The following is a 27,210-nucleotide window of genomic DNA, read 5'->3' on the forward strand; positions in this document are numbered from 1 at the left end:
TTCCCATGGGAGTATAGAAGCTTTGAAAGGAATGAGAGCCTAAGAGTGAATAGCCACTGGCTGTGGTGAAGTTCTTGCCTTCACATCTCTCCTTACTGTGCCTTCTGCAGGGTTCTTTGATCCACTTGCACTTTCTTGTTTACTGAACACCTATGGGCCAGGCACTGTGCTAACGACTAGAGATGCAATGAAAATACTAGGTCCCTACTGTAGGGAGATCCCAGTATGCAGGGCAATACTGACATGCTTTAAATAGCTACAAAGCAATATTTTTAAAACACATGTCAGTATGTGGAATTATGTATATTTTAGTGCATTTACTTATTCACTCTGTCCGTGACAACTGCCATGCAGTGGACTTTGTCACTTTCCCTGCTGTGTGTGTAGCACCCCAGCACATATGAGTCTAGAGGATGTTAGAGAGTCAATAAATATTCATGAATAATATTTATGATGGGAGCATTTTAAAGAGTGCTGAGGGAAATCAGAAGAGGCTTCCCAGAGGAGGAGACTATATGTCATCATGACTCATTCTCATTGTGGTGAATTGGTTGCATTATTAATAATGGGTTTTTTTTAGAGTTCTCTATATTCATGCTCTTTGGCAGTGGTCTTGGCCATGTGGCTTGTTTGGACAATGGGATACCAGCAAACTTTATGCAGGCCAAAACTTGAAATGTGTTTTCTTATTCCTCTCCTGGAGCCCTGCCACCACCAGAAACACAAGCCTAAACTAGCCTGGGAGACAAGCTATCATAGGAAACAGAGATGAGTTACCTCAGCTGAAGGCCATCCTAGGCCAGCTAGGCCCCGCCAAATGGACAGCTGATTGCAAATATATGCAGGAGCCCTGACTAGACAGGCAGAGCTGCCCAGCTGACCCAAAGAAGAATAAGAAATAACCAATGGCTTTTTAAAGCCAGTGGGCCTTGAGGTGATTTATTACACAGCATTATTATGGCAGTCTCACTTAGCATCTCACTCGACAAAAATCTGTGAAATGGTAGTTTTTATTGCCAGTTCAAATATAAGGAAACTGAGTCTGAGAAATAAATAAATAGGAGGAACATAGAATTTCTTGTGAGTCTTTGGACTTCAGATAAAGTACTCCTTTCTTCATGCCATAGCTGCCTTTATGCATAGCAATGTATCTCTGATGTATCATGGCAGCCTATGGGTAATTATGTAATGGAAGGAAGGAAGAGAGAAGGTAGGAAAAAGGGAGGGAAAGATGGGTGGAGGAATGGAGAGAAAGAAAGAAGGAGAAAAGGAGGAATAACTTTGACCCCCAAGGTGATGTTTGCACCAGTAATTTAGCCATACAAGTGTTGCTTGGGGGAATTCTGAGTGATCTTTAAGATAAACCAAAGTTAACTTAAAAAAATGGGTTGAAGAGAACTTCTTAAGAGTGAAAAGGAAAAGAAGGGTAGACAAGAAAGGACAGGGAAAAAGAAGTATATGTTTCTGTAGGACAGAGGAAATCATTCATTCCTCTTTTGGCTGAATGGTCAGGGAAGGAGTGTCTGAGGAGGTGGCAATCTGCAATTTGAATAACAAGAAAGAAGCACCAACGTGAAGATCAGGAACAACAACATTCCAAGGCAAAAGAACAGCTGTGGCAAAGGACCTACAGCTAAAACAAGCTTGGCAAGTTCAAGGACTCAAAGGAAGGCTAGGGTAGCTTGAGTGAAGTGGGAGTGGGGGTAGGGCAGATCTTATTCTAGGCGATATATGACATATGCTTTGAAAAAGAGAGCTCTAGAGAATGGACTGTGGGAGAATAGATTATAGGCAGGCAAACATGGAAGGAGGGAGACAAATAAGCATTACTGCAATTGTCCCCGTGAGAGATGATGATCGCGGTACTTCGGCTATGATGGTAAAGACCACGAAGAGTGGATTTGTTTTGGCAGCAGTGTCAACCAGACCTGCCAGTGGAATGGGTATCAGGGAAAGGCAGGAAACAAGAATGAATCTCAAGGTTTTGGCTTGAACAACTGGGTAAGTAGTGGTGCCATTTACTGAAATAGAGACAATCATAGGAAACAAAGGGTTTTGTTTTGTTTTTCCCAGAGTAGGAGATTCATACGAAAAAGACAAGAGAGAATAGGAATAAAGGGTTAAAAATACAGTGGCTGCATCAAGAAGAGACTGAGTAACCTCAACAGTATCAGTCTGACGCATCAGTACTCCGGCTGTGTGCCCTGATCTAATGTTTTACTCTGTCTGAATGATCCAGGAAAGTTAGATTGTTATGGTATAAAAACAAACAATTGAAAAATTAAAATAGAACCACAGCATTGCTGAAGAACAGTCTGTTAGTAAATAGCAACAGCTGTGGGCAGAGTATGCGAAGTTTGTTTTTCCTCTCCAACCCTAAGCACAGTGCACTTGCGAGCCCAGCACTCTTCAGTGGTGAGTTCTTGGGTAACCACCTTTTTGCACATAGCCTCTCTTTGCCACAATGGAAAAAAAGGAGACATTTGAGTTTGTTTTCTAATACAGCTCACACTGTTATAACACTTCATACGATTGTTGACAACAGCTCGGTGAGGTGAGCAGAAAAAGATACCACTATGCCCAATTTTAAAATCTGGAATCTGAAGCAGAGGCAAAGCTATGTGGTTAATAAGTGGTGGAGCTGACACCTTACAAAGCCTAGTGCAGTGTGCTTCAACTTGCAAGGCTTTCTCTCTTTCTTAAGGCTATCTCTGTATTGCTGATGGCCAGCTCTCTCTGTTTTCCAAAGCCATTCTTCCACTTTTGGGTCCCCCTGTTGTCAACCTCGTTTTTGGTGCTCTTTTCTCCTCCCCTGCCTCCCTACCCAACATGGATTCCATAGTACAGTCATTCTTACAGTCATTCTCTTGTACACTCAATAATAGCCTATGAGAACACATCCTATAGTAATGTGAGCTCAGTTGACATCCTCCATGCAGCCATCCCCCATTGGCATTTCACTAACAGAGGCATAGCAGCTCTCTCCATTGTGCACAACTGAATTTTTGAAGCCTGTAATGTTATGGTAGGATTTTGCTGTACCATCAACTCCTTTTTATTGCGCTCTTCCATCACGTTGGCTGACCAGATGTCCATCTCCTCGGGTTCTGCACCCAGGCTACGGGGAGTTGCTGTAGGAAATCACCAATTGGTCAAATTAATGCCAAAGTCAACTTTAGCTGGGCCCCAGGCACTAATCTGAGATCTTGCTTGATCTTCAGTTTGTTTTTCTGTACGCTGTTTCAAGTTTACTCCCTTCAAAACTCCGATCCCTTCCTCACTAGAAGGAGGTGACTTCTTACTTCATAGAGACAACAGAAGCCATCAGATGGCAACAACTTCATCTTCTGACCATGAGATATACATGTGTTCTTGAATTATGTGCTCCCTCTCTATTCTAAGGTCTTACCATGCACTGTGCTCTGGATCCCATTTTCTTGTCTTTTAGTGTGTGTATTTCCAACATTACTCCTCAAAAAGTTGATGTTTGTCAAAAAAAAAAAAAAAAAGGACAAAACAGGGAACCTTCCTTAGACCCCTCCCCATCTCATACTCTGGTCATTATTTTGTCAGCCTCCACCTATTCAGAGTAGTAAGCTTGTCATCTTTGCCATATTTTTAAATTCCTTTTCATTCTTCAACCTTTTATCAAATCCAATTCCCTTCCCCATCCCTCTATCCAGAACAACTGATCCACTGACTAAGCTCACCAATGATCTCCAGGTTCTTAGGTTTAATGGACACTATGAAATTTTGTCTTATCTCTCAGATGTATAACACAGAGTTAGACATTCTGTACTCATCTTCAGGAAACATTCCAGACGTTTACAATATCATTCCATTTTAACTGGCTGACCAGACCTTTCGTGTTCTGTTCTGAAGATTCTCCCTCTTCTTCTACTCATCTGTTAATTTTTTTCTTATTTGACACACTTCTCAGATGATCTTACCCATATCCTGTGCACTGATAACTCCCCAGACTGAACTGTTGCCAAGAACTTTCTACTGAACTTCAGGCCCATGTACCCATTTGCCTACTTGGTTGTCATCTGCATGTATGAGTTTAATAGGCCTCAAAAGGAACATGTGCAGACTTGAACTTGTGACCTTTACTCTCAGCACTTTATTCTTCCTGTAGCACATGACCCCACCATCCACTCAGTTGTGGCTGTGAAAGTCCTAGTTGTTACCTGTCATAAGTGCTCTCATTCTTGTCTGCGTAGCATCCGTTCCCTACTGTGCTGGTGATAGCTTCTCAAATGTCCTCCACCATCCTGGGTTTATTTGCTCTGGATGGAATAGCTTCTGCCTTTCTTTTCTTTTCCTTTTTTTTTTTTTTTTTTTAGCTCCAAGAGTGTTTATGTTACTAGAGACTAGAGACTAGCCAATTAGGCTCAGTTCTAGGATATTTCCTGAAAATATTAAGAGGTTCTCTTCTGCTGGAGTTACTACCCTATGAGGACGTGCCAGGTGCTCTCTTGCTACCATGAGGAAAAGAGCAAAGCCTAAGCAGCAGATACACAGTCAGAAAGAGACCTGCTCCTATAGGCATCCTCTGAACTCCTGGATCCACCCATGTCTGAAGCATCTGATCTACTTCTAGGACTTTACCCATTCTGAATCAATCCATTTCCTTTCAGACTTAAGCTAGTTTGAACTGGGCTCCTCTAATCACTGCATAGAAACAGACCTAGTACCTTTAGTGTCTCCTTTTCCCACAGCCCTCTCGCTATCCAATCAGTCCTCAGAACTTTTATACTCCATTTTCTAATTAGCTAAATGTCTGAGAAATCACTCATCTGGCGATCAATTCCACCCATCATTCTAGGCCAAAGCATTCATTATCTCACCTGGACAATCATAGTGGCATTCCAATTGTCTCTTCAGTATACTGCCCTCACAATGGTCAATGTGATCTTAGTAAAACACTAAATATGATTATGTGCCTTCCCTACTTAGAGCTCTTCACTGCTCCCTCTTGCCCATATGATTAAGTCATGTGGCCTGTGGCCTCTGAATGGGCTAGCCTCTGCCAGGCTTTCCAGCTTGGTCTCATTCTGTTTTCCCACTCATTCCCCTCATGCCAGTGAGGCTGGTCATGACTCTTGAATCTCAGCACTTCTGCAAATGCTGTTCCCAGCACCTGGAACAGTCTTCCCCCTGAACTCCCCTTAACTAATTACAATTTAAATGTCATTTCTCAGGAGAAGTCTTCCCTATTAAATCAGACCACTTTTGGGGAGCCTGGGTGGCTCAGTCGATTGAGCATCCAACTTCAGCTCAAGTCATGATCTCATGGTTAGTGGGTTTGAGCCCCGCATCGGGCTCTGTGCTGACAGCTAGCTCAGAGCCCGGAGCCTGTTTCAGATTCTGTGTCTCCCTCTCTCTCTGATCCTCCCCTGATCATGCTGTCTCTACCTCTCTCTCAAAAGTAAGTAAAACACTGAAAAATTAAAAAAAAAAAAAAACACCAACCAAGCCATTTTCTTCCCTGAGCCATCTCTCATGCCCCAACACCTCACATTCCATACTTTGCTTTCTTAGCCTTTGTATTTGTCATCATTTAATTAAGCATTTAATGTGAGCAATCCACATACAGTCCAACTCCCCCACTAGACTATAAATTACTTAGGAATAAAGACCAGGCTTATTTTGTTTACAACTATAGCTTATCACAGGGCCTGACATGATTTTAATTGATTTCCTCTGTTCTGAGGTGGGGGGGGGGGGGGGGGGGGGGGGGGGAGGATGGGAGAAGAGGGAGAAATTAAAGAAAAATAGAGATGTTTGATCAGGTATACAGATTTCATTTTAGGCTAAAAACTTCAGATTGAAGCAGTTGACCGTCCATTATGCCTTTAAAGCAGTATCTCTGTAGGGGAAGATAAGACAAGAGTGGAGTGATTTCCTAAAAGTCTGACGTATGTAAAGAATAAAATCTGAAAGAGTAAAGGAATGAAAAACACACAAAAATCTCATCCTTCCCTGTTCTCTTTAACAAAGTTTAATGGAAATAAATAAATAATAGTAAAGAGAGGGAAGAAATCACAGTAGACTGAAGATTTTTAAGGGACATAATGACTAGGTACAATGCAAGGTCCCAGGTTTGAATTTGGTTTGGATAAATTAACTGTAAAGGGCATTTTTGTGGACAGGCAGGAAAAATTTGAATACAGACTGAATTTTAGATAAGATGAAGATGTATTGGGAAGGAAAGTTTGATATCTTTAACTAAAAAAAGCAGGTTACAGACAGCACATGATCTCCTTTCTGTAAAAATATGTATTTATATATTTATATGTGTGTAGATTCTAGATTCTTTGGCTGGCCTAATAATTAAATCTATATAATACAGAGTCATAGGAGAAAAACACATTTAATTTTGTATGTACAGGAGCTTCACATACACATGAGATGGTCAAAGACAGTGAAGCAAGTCAAAGTTTGTATGCCATCATGAGCTAAGGAGAAGGGTGTAGGAGTCCAGGGCTTCAAAAGGAAGGGAAATGATTCACAGGAAGATTGGAAGAGCATTATGTTTGGTAATCAAGTGTTTGCCATGCCATGCAGAGAAGTGTTTCTGATGTAAAAAGTTATCTTTGGTAGTAGCTCTCTTCCTGGTATAGGCTCCCTATCTAAATGTTTTTAGCAAGTTAAAGGAGAGATTGAAAGCTCTTCTTTCTTTTTTTCTTTTTATGAAAGAGAGAAAGAGAGGGAGAGAGAGAAAGAGAACTAGAGAGAGAGAGAGAGAGAACATGCAAGCAGGGTAAAGACAGAAGGAGAGGGAGAGAGAAACTTAAGCAGGCTCCATGCCCATCACAGAGCCCAGTGTGGGGCTTGATCACATGACCCTGGGATTATGTCCTGAGCCAAAATCAAGACTTGGATGCCCAAATGGCTGAGCCACCCAGGCACCCCTAAAAAGCTCTTCTTGAGTGTGTTAATTCTTGATTGCCTTTAGTTCAAATAAGCCACATGCCAAAATGTTACATTCTGGCTCAATATCCCTGAGCCCCATTAATACATAGAAACAGCTTTCAGAATATATGCACAGGTGTGTTAACAGTGGTAACCAGTGGCTGGTAGAAAGATGGTGCTATAATTTTCTCATTTTTCTTCATCTGAATTTATAGCTTTCTATAAGGCAAAAACATTGCTCATGAAATAATAAAAATTGAAATGTTAATTAATTTAAAAAATATTTAAAGTAGGCTTAAGCAGACTTAGATTTTTAGTGAAAGCTGTCCAGGACATTTTTTTCTGTGTCCTCCACCTTACCAGTGAATAGTGTGTCCCAACTTCCAAGTAGTTCTCAGCAGGAAGGATTAAAATTTTTAGCAGTCCTTGAACTGAAAGTGAATCAATCCAATATTGAGCATGCATACATTTTCTGCTGGCAATGTCAGTAAGCGACCTCCCCATCAGTAGCAAGAAAAGTTGCAAGAAAGCAACCTTACAACAAGGTGCTCACATAATTACCAGGCAACGTTGAAGCGGCCGTTTCCTGCTCTAATGGAAAAATCCACAGTTCATCAACTCTTAAAGGTAGTAAGTACATAGAATATTTAGAAAATACTGAGTTCCAGTGCTATCTGACAAGGGGAGGGAAGAGCATTTTGAAGACATCTGTAAAAGATTCGGAAGGTCACCACTGGACACTATTGAATGGAGTATCAAGAGACTTGTATTCAAGCCCCAACCTTACTCCAAGGGATTGGAAAAGTTCACAGCCATAATAGTCCTCATATACCTTTTCTGTGAAATGAGATCTAAACAAAATCTGAAATTTTAATTGCTTCACAACCATGGTTTTTTGGATAACAAACTATAATTGTTGGATACCAAGTCACAATGTTAAATACACCATGAGAATTTTGCTAACATCCCCTTTAATGGAGTTTCACATTTAGAACAAGTTGCCTGTAGAGGGCACTAGTCTGTTAATAACATCTACTTTTTGAATCAGTTTGACTCAAGATCAGGCAGGGTCCTGCTCTACATCATATATCCAGTCCTTCTTTCTTATAGAGGAGAAAATTGAGGCCCAGAGATATTAGGTGACTTGCACAGAATCACACAGATAAAATTGGCAGAGCTGAGGTAGAATAGAAAATTCTGATTCATGCTAAAAAAAACCAAAAAACAAAAAACTTATGGAGACCAAAAAATTGAATTGCATTAGTTGCTCATTTACTGAATCACCTTTCCTAAAAACAATAACATCCTATTGCCATAAAAAAAAAGACACTATCCCAGAAAACCTATTCTTGAAGATACTTGTCTTGAAGATATTACATTCTAATATCATTCCTCAATGACATTGATATCCAGTGAAATTTCCTTAGTCTATTACCATTTTTTGATAACCTTTTTTAAATGCTTATTTATTTACCTTGAGAGAGAGGGAGTTTATGCACACATACACAAGCAGGGGAGGGGCAGAGAGAGGGGAGGAGAGAATCTCAAACTTGGGATTTCTCAGCAATCTCTCAGCATGGAGCCTGTCACAGGGCTGGAACTCACAAATCATGAGCTCATGACCTGAGCTGAAATCAAGAGTCAGATGCTTAACTGACTGAGCCATCCAGGTGCCCTGATAACCTTTGCTATTTTAATATTTCTTTGCCAAATGTTCATAGCCCTCAAAATGCACTGGGGGACAGGAGGGTGTGTAAGGTTTTTTCCCCCCACCCAGTTCCATAGATAGCAATTAATTGTTAACCAGTAGGCTGGATCTGCGTCATTCCTTTGTTAAGATTATGCTACTAGACTGACATTGTGGTTTCCTCAGGTTGGTGTTCAGTTACTTCAGTCCTCCAACGGTCAGATTAGATCTAACACTTTGCCAGATCATCTATTCCTCACCATCTCTTCTATTCCATCTATTCCAAAAAACAGTGTTTTTTGGGTCAAATACTGTACATGGACCTAGGCTCTGTAAAACCATGACTAGGATGTGTTTGATATCTTTGGGTCTTTCTGTTTGTTGCTGTTTTGAGAAACAGATATATAAGGGCATCATGCTATAGTACAGGAATTATCAACTTTGGAGCTCAGTGGGCATAGGTTTAAATCCTGCCTCCATTCATGTATCAGTGGGTTCTCCTCAGCAAGTTACTTTGACTCTATGAGTATCAGATTTCTTATCACAGTATTTATCTTATAGAGTGAGGATTAAATGAGAAAATTATATTAAATGCCTCCTTCAGCACATGGCAAGGTACAAGTGAGTCTCCCACTTATAGAATATGACCTGTTTTAAATTAAGAGAGAGCAAAGAGTAGAAGTCTACAGTGTCATGGATTCAAGGTCATTGCTATTAAAGCAAGGTGTTGTCTTTAAAACATACCATGGAGAAAAATAAATAAATAAAAATAAAAAAGTTAAGTGAATAAAACATGCCATGGGGAAGAGATGAGATGAATATTCCAGTGGACGAGTTTCAGAAAAGTGACCCCAACCGAGTGCCATGGTGCTCTTATTGTCCATCACCTTTCACAGTAGTGACATTACTAAACTACAGCCCTGGTCACCCCACACAGCTTTATGGTGATCAAAGAGCATGCTCAGTTAAGAATATGGGTAGAGGAATTTAGAACACTTAGCCACTCTCACTCCCTGATATTTCCAGGGTGCAGGGAGAGCAGTTCAGCTGATTTTTAAACTCAGTCTTCTCTTAGCACTCATGGGAAAGACATTGAGGGAGGACCCCAAAGCATGATGGTCTCTGCATGGGTGTACAGTTGCTGTGGCATTTCTTCATAGTTTTGCATAGTCGGTTTACACCTACCGGATGCATATTAAGTTCACAGCACTAGACATATTATTTCATTCTAACTCTACCACAGCTGGATGGAGAGATACTATTAGTAACTTTAAGATGTTTGAAGCCGAGGTTTCAAGGGAGTGTTTTGCTCACCCCAGTTCCATAGCTAGTAGTGTAGTGAAACCGGGGTAAAGCCCTGACAGGGACTTCACCTCTGCCTCTGTGATCTCTTCTGTTTTGGCTCTTTCTGCATATGGTAATCAAAGGCAAAAAGGCAGGTAGCAGCCTGAGGGAGGAGAAAACAAGAAACTTAAAAAAATCCACCACTGACCCAAACTGTTTAAATCCATGCAGTTTACATTGACATGGCTTTACTGTTCTAGAATATTCATCAGCATAAGTTTAGTGTTCCAGAAAGCTATTGCCCAGGAAGAGAATAGTTACAAATAACTTTATTGTCCATTCCAAGGACTTCCCCACAGACCCATTGATTGAAAACATCCCAGGACAATTTTATATCAATTTGAGCATTTTCAAAGCCCTCCCCTCAAAATCTTCACCTTGTTGAGTTCACTAATCCTAAAGATTATATTACTCTCCTCGCCCAACCCTAACCAGACCTCCCAACCCCCATCACTGAAACACACTCGTTGAAGGAACCAGACTTCACAATCTCAAAATGTTCTTAACCCTTGACTGCCCCACTCTAAGCCCCTACTAAAACTGTCAAAGTGGTGTTCTCTGTTACCTGTAAAGAAATGGTTCTCAACTGGGTCTGATGTTTCCCTCCCAGGGGACAAGATGTTTTTGATAGTCGTGACTGGGGTGCTACTGGATGTAGAGGGTGTAGGTCACGATTTCTGTGAAACATCCTACAATGTATAGGACAATCTCCCTACCCGACAAAGCATTATCTGGTACCAATAGGTTATTATGATAATATTTTGAGCAGCCAGCAATATCTAAGTCAGTTCTGTAAAGAAGTTTCCCAAACTCTGAACCATTCAGTCTACGTTCTTATCTTCCAGTGCTATTGATTCCTGGTGTCCCTGCAGGTTAGTGAGCTCTAAATTTTTTTTTTAATGTTTTTTATTTATTTCTAGGAGAGAGAGAGACAGCATGAGCAGGGGAGGGTCAGAGAGAGAGGGAGTCACAGACTGAAACAGGCTCCAGGCACTGAGCTGGCAGTCAGCACAGAGCCCGACGCGGGGCTCGAACCCACGAACCGCGAGATCATGACCTAAGCGAAAATCGGACGCTTAACCGACTAAGCCACCCAGGCGCCCCTAGTGAGCTCTAAATCCATGGTGCCCATCCTTAAGAAATTTCATCCTGAGAGTCTATATCACAGACATATACCTGCCTTTCTTTTTATGGGGCTTTCTGTCTCCTAAAAAAAGATCACCTGGTGGTTCATTTATCTTTAATTTCTACTCTTTGTGTTCTGTACAAGCAGTTTGAATTGATGAATTTGAGACCACAGTTGTTTACGGACAAGTCCTCCTTGGCTATCTTAATAACTGCAGAGTTCCTGAAGTTGTGAACATGGCTTTCACAAACAGGAAGTATATTCTTCTTGCAGCCAACTAGCACGAATTCAAAGCAATGGAGAATATTGAAATTAGGACTTTGAACTTCACCTTTTCTTCTAGGGATTTCCACTGATAATAGTATTTCCTTGGAAGTCTGTGTTTAGGGTTATAAGATCAATTGTGACCCCAAAATATGAATAGTATGCTTTTCCTGATTGTGCTGGGTAAAAGGCAAAAGCAAAAAAGAGAGGAAGAAAGAAAGAAAACAATATATATATAAACAGTTTAAAAACTGGTATTACTTAAGTGTTCAGATATTGTGCAATAATTTTCTGAAGGCAAGTGGTAATGGGCTTGGATCTTGGGGACTTAAGGAAGTGAAATACCAGTCCTCACTGTGGGCACAGAAGCCAGCACTTGCATTTTTGGAGTGAGGCCCAGGATGATCTCAGCCCAGTGGAGACTGTATTGATGACCCCACAGTGACTTTGTATGAGGTGGCAAAGTCTCTGTCACCAGGAGCCCAAGTGAACCTTCCCAAAGCTCACAAGCCCATCATAGAAGTACTGCCTGTCTTAAAACTTGCCTCAGGAAGGACCCAGGGAGTTTTCATTTTTTAAAGTTCTTGTAATGATAATGAGTCTTAAATCTTACAAGCATCCACTCAGACCCCCAGGGGTGCTATAAAGATAATGTCAAAGACCAAACATTTTAGCTAAAGCAGATGCAGAAAGAAATCTTATCTAAGTTGCTGTTATCTGACTACAGCAGAGCCTCCAGAAAATACAACTACCGTTAATCCCCCTCCCGGGGAGTTTCCTGCAAATTCAGCTGCCATGGGGACAGATTGCCCATTCCCAGTAGCACCAAAAAGCACAGCAGAACTTTCCATGTCTTCCTATTAAAGCCCTGAGCACCACCACTACCACCCCTTTGTGGAAATTTTGGTACATCAACTTTTTATCTCTGGCTATTGACTGGACGCCTTACCACTGAGTACTTCGACCTGCGTGCATAGATTATCCTTGTCTTTTCTCTAGATTATCAATTGTCAGTTAATTTGCAGGTTTCCAATGACTAGACACAAGGTGGAAGAAGAAAAGGTTTCCTCCTGCCAGTTTCAGGGATGCAGAGACTGCTGCTGAAATCTGAGGACCTCTGACCCAGCTGACGGGTACCTTTCCTTACTGTGGCTCAAGGTCTGGTTAAGCAAAGTCAAAAAGCAACTCTCCTTTTCCTTTCTTGCCAAGACGCAAATTAGCAGGAGCAAACCCTTATACAAACTAACTCTTTGTATGTTGTGACTCTTGGTTTAAGTGTTCTTCCTGTGGATTCTTACCCTCCCAGGGATGGCTATTGTGTCCTGTCTGTCTTATTTTCTGTCCTGAGAGCTTGGTTGGCACCTAGGGAGGGCATTCACTCTCTGATTTTCTGTCTGCCTGGGAGCGCACATTTTTGGAACTGTGCTCAGAAGAGGCTGTTAGGTTGGAGGCATGGGAATCTGTGGTCTGCAGGCACGAATACGAGTGAGGACTCCATTTGCTGCTGGTGTCTGGCTAACCATTGCCAGCTGGTTAGAGGGTTTCTCTAAATCCAAATAAAGGATCTTAGTCTATACTGCCTCCTCCTACATTGCCTTGCTAGAACTGGGAAGTCCCATTCCAGCATCATCTGCCTGGTGTGACAGATAGGAAGGGCTGTGATTGGAGGGGTCTCATTTTGGCAGGGGGTACAGAATTGGAGACACAAGTTTTCACAAACACCATCTTCATCATCTGTTGGAATGAGATTCTTTGCTTTCTTTCTCTTTGGCTATCATCGGAAGTGACTTTGGATCACGGGGCTTCATCTTCTCCATCCCCTTCATCAAGGGATGGCTCTTGTATCCATTGCTAAGTCATAGAAAGGCTTATTGGTTTTGAGTCATGCTTTGAAACAAGGATCCCTTTCGAGATCTTAAATCTCCCTTGGCCAGAAAGCAGATCCTTTGGTTTAGAAAAGCTTTTGTAGGGGTGCTTGGGTGGCTCAGTCGGTTGACCATCTGACTTTGGCTCAGGTCATGATCTCATGGTTCATGGGTTTGAGCCCTGTGTCAGGGTCTATGCTGAACTTTGGCATAGAGTGTGGAGCCTGTTTCGGATTCTATATTTCTCTGTCTGCTCCTCCCCTGCTCACGTTCTGTCTCACTCTCTCTCTCAAAAATAAATAAAAGTAAAAAAAAATTTTTTTAATTAAAAAAAATAAAAACTTTTGTATTTGAAAGGGTTTTTAAAGAGCTCTCACCTTAAAAAAATATTCTATTACCAACATGGGACGAATATACTAAAAGGACACCAAAAAAGATTAGCTGGCTTAAAACACTCCTTTAACAAAGTTAATTTTTTTAACGTTCTAATTTATTTTTGAGAGACAAAGTACAAGCAGGGGAGGGGCAGAGAGAGAGAGAGGGAGACACAGAATCTGAAACAGGCTTCAGGCTCTGAGCTGTCAGCACAGAGCCTGAGGTGGGGATCTAATTCATGCACTGCGAGATCATGACGTGAGATCAAGTCAGACGCTTAACCAACTGATTCACCCAGATGTCCTTCTTCTTTTGTTTATTTATTTATTCTTATTTTAGAGAGAGAGTGCACAAGTGAGGGAGAAGGGCACAGGGAGAGAGAATCTCAAGCAGGCTCCATGCTCAGCGTGTAGTCTGAGACAGAGCTCAATCCCATGACCCTGGGATCTGACCTGAGCTGAAACCAACAGTTGGATGCTCAAGGGACTGAGCTACCCAGGCACCCCTGGAGCAGTTACTTTAAAAAGTTACATTCTCCCTCTCCCTTTTTGAGAATGCAAATCTTCTACACCCCAGAACTGTCTTCTCAGAGACCTGAAAGCCATCTCTTTCAAACACAAACATCCAAGGAAATAACTCTGGTTCTCAGCCGAGGGGTGCTTTGCTTCTACTTGCACTACTGCTTCCTGTCATAAAATGTGAGAAATTTATTTCTTCTCCTGATAAGCACCACTGTTCCCCCCTTAACAAACCCACTATGCCATTTCCTTAGCACACCCGGCTTCTAAAAAGTAACGTCTCAGTCCATTGAAACAGTCACCTGAGGGCAAACTGCGTGCAGCCTCTATGTGATTACACATCAGGGCAGAGAGAAAGAACTTGAAGATCTCTCCTGCAAATATTAAGAAAAAGCTTTAGCCCTTATATTGAACAAATAACATTCCACCCAGAAACATAGTTTGAATAAAAAGTGGGGCAAAGATGAAAATGAACTCTTATGAACTAGTGAGTTTTTGTATGTTTGTGTGCTATAAGGTCTCTATTATACCTGTGTGTAAGCTTATGTATGCCTAGGTATGAGTGTTATATAATGTCCTATTTTCTTACCTCTGGATGGTATTGCCAAATTCATTTATAAAATTCCTTAAAAGAACCCTATTTTAATTGGCTTGGAGAAAAATAAATAGTTAAGTAAATTAAATATTCCTAAAACTGAGAAACACAGACACGAATCCAAATATTTTTCAAGTTCACATCATCTGGGTAAATCTTTGGTAAATAAGATCATTGTAATATTGCTGGCTTAACAAAAATGACTGTGTCTTCTGAGTTAACAGCCCTATGACACGAGCATATATTTTTAGGCTACTTAAGTTTATTAATTAAATAAGCCAATATATTTATTAGATGTTGAAGCGTGTAAAACTTTATAGATTTGAGTTTAATCAAATCTAATCATTTAAACTTCAATCAAATCTAATCATTGCTCTTATAACCTTTAGTTCAATAAAAATTGTGTTTCATTGTATAACTGCTTAGAGGTAGTTTCCAAAATCTTTTTGGTAATTTGAAACCTTAAAGTTCTACTAAGTTATGTTAAATGACAGCTATTCATTGAATATCTATATCACTTTTAGATAAGATAAAATACCGAGCTGTTAATTACTGAATATAACTTTAAGTTGATCTACTTTGGGCTTATTGTTTATATGGAGAGATTAAAGATATTTGAATCTATTAATAACCATGATCTTTTTGGCACATTGAGAAATTGTACTATGAGGAAGCATATGGCTCTAGAAACAGTGGGATAATATGTTGATAAATATTCTAATTTAACTAGAGAATGCTGGTATATGACAGTTTACAATTGTCTAATTCTTAGTTTTCTCTGCAAAATAAAGGTTATTAAGGATAGAAAATTATAATCAATATATGTAAATTAAGCTATCAGAAATAATAAGCATGAAGAAATAAAAACTCTGCAAAGTATTCAGGGAATGTCAGATTGTTTTTGTTAAGAGAAAAAAAAAGAGTAATTCTGCCCTAAAGTAAATGTTTAAAGATTGTTTCAGAATGAGAAAGGTAAAACTTAGGGACAAAAACATATGAATGGATTTAGAAAGTTGTAAAAGGTTGGGAACTGACGGTTGGCCCAGTGCACAGAAAGAGAATCATATCTCATGTGGTCAAGCCGGCCAAGACTGAATGGATTTTTTGTAAGGTTTAAAATGAGTTTTAAAATCAGTATGTACCAATGCAAAGCCAGAGTTTGGTTTTCTACCTTAGAAAGACAAAGTTTGTCAGACTATTAGTCTGTTTGTAATAAGAGATTGTGAAAGCTTTTCTTTACTTTTTAGAAATATGTATATTTATTTACATCCAAGCTGGTTAACATATAGTGTAATAATGCTTTCAGTAGAATTTAGTTATTCATCACTTATGTACAATACCCAGTGCTTACCCCCAAATGTGCCTTCCTTAATGCCCATCACCCATTTACCCCATACCCCACCCACCACGCCACTAACAACTCTCAGTTTGTTCTCTGTATTTAAGAGTTTTTTTTATGATTTGTCTCCCTCTCTGTTTTTATCTTATTTTTGCCTCTCTTCCCTTATGTTCATCAGTTGTATTTCTTAAATTCCACATATGAGTGAAATCATGTGATATTTATCTTTCTCTGACTGACTTATTTCACTTAGCATAAGACACTCTAGTTCCATCCATGTTGTTGCAAGTGGCAAGATTTCATTCTTTTTGATCACTGAGTAGTATTCCATTGTATAAATATACCACATCTTTTTTTAAAAAAAAATTTAATGCTTATTTATTTTTAGGAGAGAGAGATAGAACATGAATGTGGGAGGGGCAGAGAGAGAGAGAGAGAGAGAGAGAGAGAGAGAAATGGAGACACAGAATGTAAAACAGGGTCCAGACTCTGAGCTATCAGCACAGAGCCCAATGTGAGGCTTGAACTTGGGAATGACGAGATCATGACCTAAGCCAAATTTGGACAGTCAACCAACTGAGCCACCCAGGTGCCCCATACCACATCTTCTTTACCCATTCATCAGTTGAAGGACATCTGGGCTCTTTCCATAATTTGGCTATTATTGATAGCCCTGCTATATACATGGGGTGCATGTGCCCCTTTGATTCTTTAGCTTTTAAGTAACCTACCTAGGAAACACAGATTCTGTGTTTTATTGAAATAATTTCCAGTGCTTTATCATGTCTTTGATTATTTTAGAAGACCAGGTCTCTTTTTCTCTCTCCTCAAAAAACTGACCTGTAATCTTGTTTAATCAGATGTTCAAATCTTTGACATTTTGGATAACTTCCTACAATCAAATTCAAAATGAAGTCTCCTTGACTTCAAATTGACTTTGAGACTCTTCAGAGAGTCCCTGGAAAATCTCACAGGATGTTTCCTCTTACCTTGTTAAAAGAGAGCTATCAATTAACTTCTTAGAAAGTTGCTAATGCCCTGCATATCCATGATATGTCTTGATATAATGTTATGAATCATAATGCCAGTCATTGTCTTAAGATGTTGTATGTCACATAACCAAATTTCTCTGTCAATTGCATTACTTTTTTTTACAATGAACTTTCGTCAAACTTTAACTGTGGTCATTTAAATTTTTTTTCATTCACAGATAGTGATTGTTGCATTCTAGTGCTTTTGTAAAAACTCTTACAATTAGCTACAAGCCACAATACTTTGTCTTCAAGAAAAGGGATATCTCAGAGAATCGTAGAAAGGTCTATAACAGGTACTCTGGGGTACAGGCTTCTCATGGCATTGCTTAAGTACCTTTGAGAACATAGTGCTGGACTAAGTGAGGATTTCCAGAACTCTAGGGGACAAGCTGATGAGTTCATCAAATTTCTAACCTAAGATCAAGCAGAACAAGAATTAATTACATGGGACTGAATGAACAGATGAAGAATGATTGTAATTTTTATAGCTTTGTTTGTTTGGAACATTTATGGTTCTTTAATGTTTTATTTTCTGGATATAATTTATCTTTTCTATTTTCTAGATATTTTCTCTTTTCTCTTAAGCTGTCTGTAATTCACAGTTTGGTAGGTTGTATCTTTGTAAATAAAAGTGAAACATTTATCTTTTTCTCCTTCCAGAATTCGGAAACTCTTATTGTATATTCTTATTTTCGTTGCAATATAATGTTTTGAAAGTTCAGTAAGAATTTGTTCTCCTTTTAACAGGACATAACTGAGAAAATTGGTTTTATCACCAAGGCTTTAATTGAAATGTTGTACTTGAGAATAGTATGATAGAATCAGATATGACTAGACAGTTGTAAGGAATTAAGATTGACATTACAAAGTCAGTGTTTACAAAGCCCTCTTGAAAAAACTGGCCTGTTACCTGGCTTATATGTTTCCTAGTCTTATAGATGAGTGCAGAATGTCACTCTCTGGCAGGCCCAGGAAATTTAGAATATTTGGGGGATCTTAAGAAAAGAGGAAATCACCCAAATCTATAGGTACTACAGATGAAGTCTGATAAATTCCTAGCTTGGCTTATAAGAATTAAGAGGAACTTAAAAGTCTAATCTGAGGTTTCTTACAACAGTTCCAATAAAACAGGCATAAAAAGGCCTGTGTGGTCAATTACCACTCACTATTGCTGCATTTATGTAAACGATCAGGCCAAATTTGAGGAGACTAGGCTTATTTTGTAAACATGACTAATCTTACTTTGATTATCTTTGATTAAGAAAGGGGTGATTGTAGAGAAAAATTTTATGTTTCAATGAAAAATAATAATGCATCTTTCTGTGTTATCAGGTTTGAGTCTTATTCATTGTTTTTGAGCTGTTTTTCACTTCACCCTTCTGTCTTATAAATTTTGTTGGTAATTAATGTTTGTAATTTTTCCCCCATTCTAACTTGGTATCGCAAGGAATTATAACTGCCTTTTTCCTGAAACACTGTGAGCTGAAGATAGACACCTTGATATAACTTGTAAGGATTTATCACCACAACAGTGTAGACTACTCATAAATACCAGAACACCTACACTTTCCATGCTCTGTTCCAGGAAGTAACCATGACCATGATATTACCATCCTCACTAAAAGATGCTTTGAACCCAACATTGAGAAATCTTGACTGGCTTCCCTCTTGACTCAGATACTGGGTCCATAGTATGCTCCAACCATTATTCTTTGTTTGTTTTTCTTTCCCTCTATATATCTTGCCTTGAATCTTCTAATTGGAATTTTTCTCCACAGCAATCAACCTAGCTTCTTCTTAATTTTTTTTTAAAGGAAACTTCTAGGGAAGTTTCAGATGGGGAGAATGTGGGGAGCCATTCGGACCCCCAGAGTTGATTTTAAAGTGAAAACCTTTGAGCTAAAAAAGATACAGAATTAATCTTACTTTAACTCCTCTTGTCTGACCAAAGCAGAGCCTTCACAGTATACAGCTGCCATTAACCCCACTCTGACGGGAGTTTGCTGTGAATTCCCACCGGCTTCAATAAGCCTCACAGAAAGCCCATTCTTATCCTTGGCTGTTGAGTGAGTTACCCATCACTGAGTAGTACCACGTGTAGACATAAGTAAATCTTGTCTTTTCTCCATTAATCTATCTACAGCCATTAATCTGCAGTTTCCAATCACTGACCCAAGTTGAAAGAAAAAAAAGATTTCCCCTCAACAGTCTCTGCCCTGCTGTTTACAATGGGCTGCTCACTGATGAGAGCAGCATTGCCCTGACTACCGAATTATCTATTCCTGTACATTTGTGTGCACATGGACAGGTGTGTATTTACAGCCCTGGCAGCTCAGCAGGTTATGACTGAGTGTCCTTAGGAATTTACTTTGAGAGTCAAAGCTTATTAAAGCAGAAACACTTCCCAGAAGATCAGAAATCTGTCTGTAAACCAAGCTCATTCCCTTGCTTGTTGCATCATCAGGCCAGGCAGCTTAAAATAAATCATCTATTAAAAGTCAACCAATTACCAAACTCACCTTCCAACACTTCCAGTATTAGTTTTGGGAAATGTACTGGAAGGACTTCTTCACTGGTAACTTGACCATGCTCTCCCTGATGACATTGGCTTGGAATGTTGGTAAACTTCTTTTGGCATACGCTTTGGGGGAGAAGACAGTTGTCTAAGTTAATGACAATCCTTAATTGGAGGCAGTTATGTGCCTTGGTGTCTGGTAGACTGGGCTCACCTCCCAACATAACCCCTTGTTAATTTTGCAACTTTGAGCAGTGCTTTAACTTCTGTGAGGCTGCCTCAGTTTCCTTATTTGCAAGGTGGAGGAAATAACGCTTAACTCAAAGGATTTGGGGAGAAGATAAAATGAGAAAAATATATATGCAAGCGCTTGTTTTTCTTCCTGGCTTCTTTACGGTGCTTTCGAAATCACTTGGGACACAGGATTATCACTCTGTAGACAGCAATGACACAGCTCTTCTCTATATTGTAACATGGCTGCTACTCCAATTGCTTAATTTTCCACGTCTATTTTACTGTTTCCATTATTCCTGGAAAAAGATCACACAAGCCTTAGATGGGCAGAAAACATAGTCAGCTTTTCCTATGAAAACCAAATCAAAATATTTAAAGAGGAGAATATTTTTGGTAATTTTCTAAATAATAGTAATTTAAAAAAACTTTTCCTGTTTAATTTCATTATGTTTTCTAGATTTTCCTCTAGCTTGGGTCTGGTGGGTGCAGGCTGATATGGAGTCTGAATCCCCTTCTCTTTTCCTTTTCTTGAATGTATAAATCTCATTATAGCTGGCTCTGCCCTCCATGACCTGGCTCCACTCACCATGACGAGCTGCCTTGAGTCTGGACTGACTGCATTGGGCAATAAACAGGCCAAGATCTTTCTGGTCAGGGCTTGGCAGCATGAATTAAAGAAGATGCCAACATTGTTGCCAAATGAATGGCTTATATTTTCCATCTTGGTCTTTGTGGATGGCAACCATGCTTCCCATGGTACCCAGTTTTGCAACAGATACCAGAGGCACTGAGCCAGAGCAGGGGCCTCAGATGAGGTTAGGTCTTCCTGATGTGCATGGGTCTCAGTTGGGCTAGCAGACATGTATGTGTTGAGCTTGAATAATCCACTATGACAGCTTAGACTAAGACTTGGTAGACTAAAGCTGATAAAATCTGAAACAGAGGCTGAGAGCGGCCCTTGACATAGCAAAGAATGGGTCAGAAGGAAGAACTTGAACTGGTGTTGATGTAGAGATGGGGTGTGGTCATCAGATCAGGCTCATATGAGGGAAGATGGGTAGTCAGGTAAGGCCGTAGCTTGGACACAACTGAAGACAATAACCAAGATCATTCCAGATGCTTCCAAAGGGGCATGTGATGCTGATGGAGCTTACCAATGTGCAGCTTAGGAATTCTCTTGGCAACTCCACTATAGGGCAATCAATCTGTTTCTCTCTAAAAACCAGTTCAGGGTAGACTAAGACAGTGAAAGGGGAGATTCCATTGGAATGAAAGCTGAATATTCTTCAGGCCAGGACCACTGTATCTTTTTAGATAAGCAGTTCTGTTCCCTGAGCTGAAATCTGAAGCAAAGACTAGGATTTTCTCCATCTGTTCACAGAGCATGGATAAAATTGAAGAAATGTATATGCTTTAGGCAATGCTTTAGGCAAAGTGTTTTTTTAACTTCCATCTGTGTCCATGTAAGATTGATATCTTTGGTGACTTTCAGGAACAATATCACTGGGTTAGTTTTCCCATCAAGAAAACCAATCTATTGCATGAATGCTTACCTGACTGTAAGCTTTTCTATCCATAATACCCCAGAAAGAATTCAAATTTTTGTTAACAATGAGTAGGAATCATTGTCACAGGTTATAAATAATCGTAAAAGCCCTTTGAGATCCCTTAAATAAGTTGTCCGCCTCAGACCTGGGGTTGGTCCCTCAACCTGGAAAGTGGCTTATAAAACCCCAGGGATTGGCATACAGTGAGGCAGGGATAGGAGAGGAGGTGAATGATGAGGTGCTACTCCCATGAGATCTCTGTCCCTCTTTTTCTGGGCTTTCTATACCTTCCAGAACTTTTCCTGGAACCCCTGCAACTCTCCTCAGCCTTCTAATGAAATGTCCCTGGGCTAGGCACAGGTGAGGTCTTTCCTTGCTGTAGAAAGTGAAATCAAGAAACTTTTATTACCTCTTTAGTAGTGATACTTACATACAAAGTAAAATGAGCATTATGAGTTTGCAGGAATCAGGACTCCTATGTCCCAGAAGAGTGCCATATTTCTCCTGAGAGCTATCTTTTATCCCTACGCTATGGCAGCCATTACTGACCCAACACTCTGTGGCCCAACCTCATTCCAACCAGGTGTCCTTCCAGAGGGAGAGGCAGCCTTCCCAAATGATCACACCCTATTTCCCTAAGGCTGCCAGGCCACCTGGGTTTTTCCTGATTAACTTTCATGAGACTCTAGAACACATTATATACACTAAGTACATAAATTAAAAGTCTGCATATGATAGTTTCTTCATTGACAAATGAAGCCTAGGTCCCAGATATAAGAAATAAGTTGACTTACAGTACACCTGAAATTAAAAAAAACTAAAATAAACAAAAATCCTTGGCTGCTTCAGGGTTCACATATAAATATAAAGACCTTGCAATTTTCAAAAGAGATGTCTTTGTACACATCAAAGCAAGGTACAAGAGTTTAAAGCTTGTAATGGATCCTGGAATCCGAGGTAACATGCAGTGTAGGGTGAGGGGAAATTTTCACGTCTCTCTAGCCCATGTGAAAATGATCTCATCTATCTGGCTCCTGTCCACCTACAAAGCACTTCTTATATTGAATTATCCAGGTGGTTGCTCCATCTCTCCAACATAGTATCCATGTATATATAAATATCTTAAATTAACACCAAGCATGATGCCATTTTTAAAAGCTGAACTTGAGCTTTTATAGTATTTTGAAAATCTATAGTTTGGCTTCTATTTCTGGGAATTTTTCATTTTTGTAACATTGTTTTTTAAAAAATTCTCTCAGTTGATTTGTGCGGCTAAGCTCCCCCAGGAATAGGCTGACCTCCAGCAACATCTCACTCCACCCCCAGTAGGAGCTTGAATAATGACTGAGTGACAAAGTGTCTCATTCAGTTATTATTCAACTATATTAAATTGCTAAAGTTGGTAATTGGAGCATATCTTATTACAAAGGCAAAAGTTCAACATTTTTCCCCAGGCACAATAGGCTTGCACATTTAAAAACTTCTGGTCTGCTAAGGAATAGATGTCAGGACATGGAGCATGCACAGATTAAACAGGGAAAGATATATTAGCCAAACCTGGGCAAAATTACCAGGCACTACCTTGAACATACTTAGCATTCTCAAGCCCCATTTAAAGGGGTGCAAGAGAGAAAGTAGAAGGGCATCTTGAAAATGCATCAGTATTCCCAAGCATTATTAGGCTTACACAAACTGAAAAGCTATCATTTTAAATACTAGGGACTGAGGGGCACCTGGGTGGCTCAGTTGGTTGAACATCCCACTCTTGATTTCAGCTCAGATCATGATCCTGGGGTTGTGGGATTGAGCCTCACATCAGGCTCTGTGCTAAGCATGGCTGTTTACTGGAAGTATCATCTGGGATATGGCTGATGGGTCTAATTTGCTCTGAGATTGTATTCCAGTGAAGGAGCCATTTCAGTAGGACAACAGGAGCTTGGGTTACCTGCTTGGATGTGGTCACCCCAAGTCACTGCTTCAAAGGACAAGAAGTATTGAGGGAACAGCAGAAATCATAGTATATGATAGTATACCTCAAAGGCGCCTCATCAGAAGATTCTTTTGGGGCAACTCTAAGAATCTAGATTCCCAGATGCCTTCCCTGGAGATCGTGAATACTGGGGATAGGTCTAGGAATCAGTATTTTTAATAAGTATTCCCATAATTCTTATGGTAAGACAAATGTAGGAAACACTGTTCAATCAGTGATATTCAAGATACATTTTTTCTTTTATTCAGTTATTTAGCACTTGCTATGTTATTTCTGAGAGCGTGATCCTAGATTCCCTACATCATCTAGAGTGTTGATGAAAATCCAGATATTGGGCCCCGTCTCAAGCCTACTATATCAGAATCCCCAGGGATAGGACCCAGAAATCTGCATTTTAAATGAGCATTCCAAGGTTGCCCGGGTGGCTCAGTTGGTCAAGTGACCGAATTCGGTTCAGGTCATGATCTTGTGGTCGGTGAGCTCGAGCATCCTGTCAAGCTCTGTGCTGACAGCTCAGAGCCTGGATCCTGCTTTGGATTCTGTGTCTCCCTCTCTCTCTGACTCTTCCCTGTTCACACTGTCTCTCTCAAAAATAAACATTGAAAAAATGAGCTTTCAAAGTGACTGTTATGTAACACAATTTGAGAATATCTACTGTGTTACATAGCAAGCCTCTTCAAGTTATCTAAGCTATCTCTTCCCAGTTAAGAGGCGTCAAACACTAAATCGAAGATTTATTGAGACAGGGATCGACAAACGACGTATGTAGGAGCAGTGTGAAGGGTGAGGTGAGACAGGCAGCTCTTCCTGCTTTAAACTTGAAGCGTGCGAGTCCTGTAGGAGCAAGAAGGGAAGCTACCCTATAGATGGAGTGTCCAGGTTTGGGGGAGCATGGGAAATGTAAGGGAGGCCCAGGCCCCTTCAGCCTCTGGAGTCTGTGGGCTAACCACGTGCCTGGCTGGAGTTGACCGTGCAAAGACTGCACAATCCCAGGGTCAAGTGGTGGAGCACTGACGAGAACTCTCACTTGGAATTTCCTGCCAAAGCTCCAGCCCTGCAGGACATAAATATACTTTACTTTTCTCCTTTCTTTTCCCATTTCCTTGGTTTTGTTTGTGCAACAGTAATGGAACGTACCCAGGCATTGTTTAATTTTGACACCATATCAAGGTCTGTTCTGAATTCACTTTCTCCATCAGAAGTCTATGGAGTGTTCATTGTTCCTATGGACTTTTACTGATGTACAATTGTTTTAAAAATAACTTGTCCAAGGCATATCTGGAAAATAATAAATAAACTTATTTTAAGTAAATTTTGGCGGATGATTCCAATTCTGATTTCTCTGATTGCTCATGTGGATGAAAGTTCAGGCAAATGCCTCCCTGATTTTGAATGGTAAGAGCCATAAAAAATAACAATAATAATGAAGTACTCAAGAGTCTTTTGTAACTGTAGCTCTAGCATAGAATTTGAAGTCAAAATATCTGAATGAACTCATTTTCCTCACCTAGGAAATGGGAATAATGAGACCTGCTTTAGCTACCTCACAAGGTTTGCTCAGAGTCCCATGACTGTCAGCTTTGAAACTTGGTAAACTATAAAACTTTATACCAACCTTGATTGTTGGTTTTAATAATTTTTTTTCTTGTCACCGTGCCCCCCTCTAGCTTCAGATATTATTGAAACATTTTTAGATAGTATGGATTAGCCTAATATAAAACACTAAAAAGACAAAGGAGTTTAGGGAAAAGGTGCTTGCCATTGAAGTTGTCTTTATTACAGACACAATTATTTGGACCAAAGTATTATATTTGCTAAGGTCTGGGAAGGAGGAAGTATAATCCAAATAGCAAAGGTCCCAGTGACAAATGAAAGACACTTGGAAACTATGGTGCATTGTTCTGTTCTTCTGGAAGGCAAAACACTGCCAGGATGAAGACAGAGCCCTTCCAAGTGGGTGATGAAATTTACTTTATTGACATTATCAATAAGGATGTATTTATGGGAAACAAACATGAAATATAGCTCACACTTATAGACTTGGCAGGTAAGCACAGGGAAGTGGGGTGTCTGATCATGAGGCTTAAACCTTTGGGCTTATTTGGCGTTGGTCTCAGGACTGATTAGCTGTGTGATTTTTTTAGGTAATCCTCTCCCCTCATAGGTCCTCAACTTCTTGTGCATAAAACGAGCATAAAACTGCCCATGACACATAAGAGCATGGAGTATGTTTTTCACTGGAAGTCAAACAGTGTACACAGTTAATTACCAGGTAAGGAACATTACTTCTTACATGCGGATTGAAATCAAGAAAGATCTATAATCGAGTTAGCAAACCACAGAGTAGCATACAGGCCTCTGTTTAATATTTTGACTTGTGTAATATGAATATCTTACTTTTGGTTTTCTGGGTTTTATCCTCTTTCAAATAAGGGCATATATATCTACCCTGTTGTAAGATCATCAAAGGTTAAAAACATGCCCCCCCCCCCCCCCGCCCCGTCAGGACAGCAGATAGAAATGGAATTTCTTTATTCCGTATCACCTTCTATTTGCACTTCCTAGAATCTTGTGAGAAGAAAGCAGAGTTCTGGTACATGTGATGCAAGTTCATGAAGTTAATGGTCATGCCCTAAATTCACGCATATTATGAGTTGATGAATCACTGCTTGGGCTTGCAGAAGTTTTGTAACTGAGAAAAAGATTAGTATAGTGATTGTTGAAGTTGCCAAGTTGACAAATCCAGATAACAAAGAACTTTTCTTTTAGGATTACTTAAGAGAACTAGTGTGTCTGAAACCAGAAGGAATCTTCAGAACCATCACTGTATAGATGAGATAGCTGGGGCACAGAGGTAAGTTGTAGCAGCAGCAATAAGACATGTTTATTGAGTGTTTTATGTGCTAGATATGTACTACATGATATGCATGAATTATTTCATTTCATACTCAAAACAGTCCTCCGAAGTAGGTGCTGCTATTGATGCCATGGTAGAGAGGTTATCAGTCATTTACACCGTAATGAAATGACACAGAGATTTGGAGAAATTAAGCCATGTACTCAGGGTTACACAGCTTGGTGATTCTCCTGAGCTGCCTTGGTGTCTTAGTTCAAGCTGCTGTACCTGAATGCCCTAGACTGGGTGGCTTAACCAACAGAAATTTCTCTCTTACGGTTCCGGAGGCTGGGAAATCTGAAATCAAAGTGCCGGCCAATTTGGTGTCTAGTGAGAGGCTTCTTCCTGGTTTGCGGACAGATGCCTTCCTGATATTGCCTCCTAAGGTGGAGAGAGAGCTTTTCTTAAAAGGATGCTCATCCCATTCCTGAAGGCTCCACCTTCATGACTTAATTATCTCTCAGAGGCCTCACCTGTAAATACATCACACTGGGGTTGAGGCTTCCACATACAAATTTTATGGGGAACACAAACATTCACTCATAGCACACGGTGAGAAAATGTTTTGATTATTAACATTTATTGAGCACACGTTGTGTGCCAAACACTGTACATGCACTGGGAACCTGAAGGTAAAATAATGACTTACGGCCCATCTTTGTGGTATATACAGGACAGTGGGGGACACAGACACACATTAATGGTCACACAAACACATCATTACAAAGTAGGAAACGTGGTACTGAAGGAAAAGAGTAGGCACTGTGAAAGCAGAAAATTTTGTCTGGTCTGAGGAATCACGCTGGCTTCTCAGAGGATAGAACCACTGAGCGAGGCTCTGAAGGGTGAGCAAGAATTCACTAGCACAGCTAGGGGAACGTAAGAGTGTTTTGGACTTGGAAAGTGCAAGTGCAAGACCCTTGGCTGGTGCACTTAGAGCTGGGGTGAGGGTGGGAGGTAGTG

The 27,210-nt window shown here is 40.1% G+C and overlaps 1 long non-coding RNA gene across 1 annotated transcript in view; it reads left to right on the forward strand.

Moving 5' to 3' along the window:
- Window positions 1-26,199, forward strand: part of LOC120219995 — a 51,905-nt gene extending 25,706 nt beyond the window's left edge. The window contains exon 4 of the long non-coding RNA XR_005525435.1: window positions 26,121-26,199. This is a non-coding gene — a long non-coding RNA (uncharacterized LOC120219995). The remainder of the gene's footprint in view (window positions 1-26,120) is intronic.
- Window positions 26,200-27,210: the final 1,011 nt, after the last annotated feature.

The sequence above is a fragment of the Hyaena hyaena genome, unplaced genomic scaffold (genome assembly GCF_003009895.1).
Source record: "Hyaena hyaena isolate Hyena2069 unplaced genomic scaffold, ASM300989v1 scaffold_659, whole genome shotgun sequence".
NCBI lineage: Eukaryota > Metazoa > Chordata > Mammalia > Carnivora > Hyaenidae > Hyaena > Hyaena hyaena.